Genomic DNA, 4016 nt, shown 5'->3' on the forward strand with positions numbered 1-4016 from the left:
AAAAAAGTCACTGCTATGGATGACATTGAACCAAAAATATAATAAATAGGATCGTACTTCTTTACTCAAAATAAGCAAAAAAAAAGAAAAAATAGCACGTACTTTTTCTTGATTAAAATCGGAGTCAATGAATATGCCAAAAATGAGAATTGATGGGTTTGTGGACTATTCAATCAATGGGGAAAGTAAAGGTCCAAAACGTTGAACTCGCTTTTTCTCAGGTTGCCATTTTGCTTAACCATTGATGGAAATTTGGACCGCAAACAGTGAGACTCTCAGTGGTCACTCCAGCTTGCAGGGGCAAGTAGCACGCGAGCTTCTCTTCCTTTTACGAATTGAGATAGGGACAGGGCTATGTATCATGTATGCATGAATCATTTTGAATTCTTGCAGGTCCACTGGCCGAGGTTTCACCAAACAGGAAATATGGAAAATTGCATAGACGTGGTGCCCATTTCCCATGATGCATTAAGAAAATGACCAGAGTAAAATTTTGGGAAGAGGCCCAACTGAAGAAACAAAGGTGTTCATAGGCATAGCAACCCAATGAATTAAAGAGTAACTAAAGACAAAGGTAGCGAAGCGTGTTGACAGTGGAAAACTCTTGTACGATAAAAACTTGAGAAGGAAAAAAATTAAAATATATATATACACAACAAAACATAAGAGAAAAAGATCAATAATTCATCATGTGATTCAACAATAGTATATGTCGACAAACACAAAACACTCAAATGATAACAAAATTTGTCTTGGAGCTCACTTTGTAGTTTTGTATATTTGTAAGGGCGGAGTTTGGATTTTACATCATGAAATTTCAAAATTTGAACTTTATTTTCTAAAGTTTAGGGGTATTTGAATTTTACACCCTAACGTTTTAGAACTTGAATTTTACCTTTTAAATTTTAAGAGTGTTTGGATTTTATTCCCTAAAGTTTAGGAGTGTTTGAATTTTATACCCTATAACCTTAAAGTTTCAAAATTTGGGAGTATAAAATCCAAACAATCCTAAACTTTTGGGGGTAAAATTCAAATTCTAAAATGTCAAAGTGTAAAATTCAAACACCCCCAAACTATAGAGAGGAAATTCCAAATTTTAAAACTTTAGATATAAAATATAAACATCTCTCAACTTTAGGATTGTAATATTTTACTATAAAGTTTCTTGGTGGATAAGGAATATCTTCCTCCTCTTCTTCTTCTTCCTTTTTTTTATTTTTATTTTTTTTAATAGAAAATCTACCTAAATCTAGGCTACCCCACCCCCTAAGGGTTGGCTACTTGAATGAGAGTTCCTCAGCATCTCCAAGCCTTATGGCTTAGGGGCACATCCTCCCACCTAACAAGAGGGTGTGTAAGGAAAATCCTCTTTAGTGGACAAGAAATACCAATTTAATTCTAACAAAGCAGATTTTCCTTGATTCTTACTAATGACCATGATTATTGCTAACCAACTCCAGAATAAGCCATAAAGGCTTGAAGTGAAATGATCTTTCCTTGATTTACAATACATTTGTTTCTCAAAAAATAAAAAAAATAAAAAATCCATTTGCTTTTATAGTTTTTGTGGCTCTTGCCTTCTGATTTTTTATGGTATCTTTGTACCATGTCTAACTGCTTAGACTCTAATTGGATTTTTCAAGAACAATACTAGCGGCTCGCTTCACGGTCGTCTAGGAGCTAACAAGGAGTCTTTTGGGTAAAAATTGCAAAATTTAAAGTTAATTTGCATTATACCTACTGTTCAAAGTTAATTGGCGAAGTGAGGAGAGAGACTGAATTTCGGCAATGGCGTTGCCGAAATTCAGCCAAAAAAAGCAGGAGAGAGAATACTGTTACCGAAATTCAACCAGAAGCAGGAGAGAGGAGAGAGAATAACAAAAAAGTAGGAGAGAGGAGAGAGAATAACCATTGCCGAAATTGTGGAGGAAAATTTTTTTTTTTTTTTTTCCCACAATTTCGCAATGGCATTACGAAATTGTTGGGAGCAAATATTTTTTTTTTTTCCCCCCACAATTTCGGTAAATTCCGCCATTGACGAAATTGGGAAAAAAAAAGGAAAGAACACTTGGGGAAAAAAATTTTCCCTATTGGATTATGGCAATATGCCATTGCCGAAAATGTGAAAAAAAAAAACATAAAAAAAAAAAAAAAAAAGGATTACGGGCACATGGGATTGCCGGAAATAGGGAAAAAAAATTTCTTTCTCCCCTTTTCCGTAAATGTAAATAAAAAATAAAAAATTAAAAAAAAAAAACAAGAAAGAGAAAAAGGATACGGCAATCCCATCGCCGTAATACAGGAGGAAATATCTATTCGGCAAGAGTATTGCCTGTAAATATAAATAATACAATAAATAAAAAGAAATTGGGAAAAATTTGAAAAAAATTCCCTAATTTTCCGCAATAGCGTTGCGCCGGTAAAGTAAAATAAAATAAATAAAAAGAGAAAAACTAGCAATGATTGCCCGAAATTTGAGAAAAATTAAATAATTTTCTCCTATTTCTCGACAATACGTTGCCGTATAATGTAAATAAATAAATACACATAAAAAGAGAAAACAGCAATGGGTTGCCGAAATGTGGAAAAAAAAAACACACCCCAAACAAACTTCGGCAAGTGGCTTGGCCGAAATTGTGGGGTAAATTTTCTTTTTTTTTCCCCCTCCCACAATTTCGTAATCCCCAGTTTTTTTCCTTTTTTTTAAATTTTTTTTACATCTTACGGCGAAGCTATTCGCGGAAATAGGGGGAAAAATGATTTAATTTTTCCTCAATTTCGGTAGTGCCATTGCTGAAATTGTGAGAAAGAAAGGAAAAAAGGATTACGGCAATAGCGTTGCCGTAAATATGAGAAAAAAAAAAGAAAAAGAAAAAAAAAGTACAAAAGGATTAAAAATAAAAAGGAGAGAAAACGGCAATTGGATTGCCGAAAATGTGGGAAAAAATAATTTCCCAATTTCAGCAGTGCCATTGCTGAAATTGTGGGAAAAAAAAAAAGAAAAAAAAATTGCGGTAATGGTATTGTCGAAATAGGGGGAAAAAATTTGTGACAAATTAATTGTGGCAATGGTTTTGTCGAAATAGGAAAAAAAAATTTGTGACAATCTAATTGCCGAAAATGTGAGAAAAAAAGAATTGTGGCAATGGTATTGCCGAAATAGAGGAGAGAGATATAAAAAAAGTACGCATATTATTCTTTCAATATATTTTTGACTGAACCAGTTTGGTTTGTCACGTTCTTTTAGAAATAGATAAGGATAGATTCAAGTACACTTTTTCTAAAGTGCACGCTGTAAACAAAAACAAAAAAAAAAGTACATAGATTCTTATAGAACGAAAAAATGACTGATGTGCACACTGTAAACAAAAAAAACAAAGAAAGTACGGATTCTTACCATAGAAAAGAAAAAATGATTGATGTGCACACTATAAACCAAAAAAAGTAAAGAAAGTACCTAGATTCTTACAATATAGAAGAAAAAAATTATTGATGTGTACACAGTAAACCAAAAAAGCAAAGAAAGTACATATATTCTTACACTACGGAAAAAAAAATGATTGATGTGCACGCTTTAAAAAAAAAAAAACAAAGAAAGTACATAGATTCTTACAGTGGACTTTCCTTCGTTGTAAACAAAAAAAAGTAAAGAAAGTAAACCAAAAAAGACAAAGATTCAATCAACCAATCACCTCAACTCCTCATCTCATTTGATTTTTATTCTCTGCAGAAAATATATTTTGCCACACGTAAATCTTTAACGTGATTCTTTTTTGTCTACTCCTCATCTCATCTCACCTCATCTCCATTCTTTTTTGTCTGCTCCTCGTCTCATCTGACTTATATTCTCTGCAGAAAATAAATTTTATCACATCTAAATCTTTCTTTTTTGTCTTTTTATTGTTCAATTGGTAATAAAAGAGAAGGGAAGTACATAGATCCGTATAGAAGGAAAAAATGACTGATGTGCACGCTGTAAACAAAAAAAACAAAGAAAGTATACAGATTTTTGATGT

Source organism: Quercus lobata, chromosome 2 (assembly GCF_001633185.2).
Source record: "Quercus lobata isolate SW786 chromosome 2, ValleyOak3.0 Primary Assembly, whole genome shotgun sequence".
Taxonomy (NCBI): Eukaryota; Viridiplantae; Streptophyta; class Magnoliopsida; order Fagales; family Fagaceae; genus Quercus; species Quercus lobata.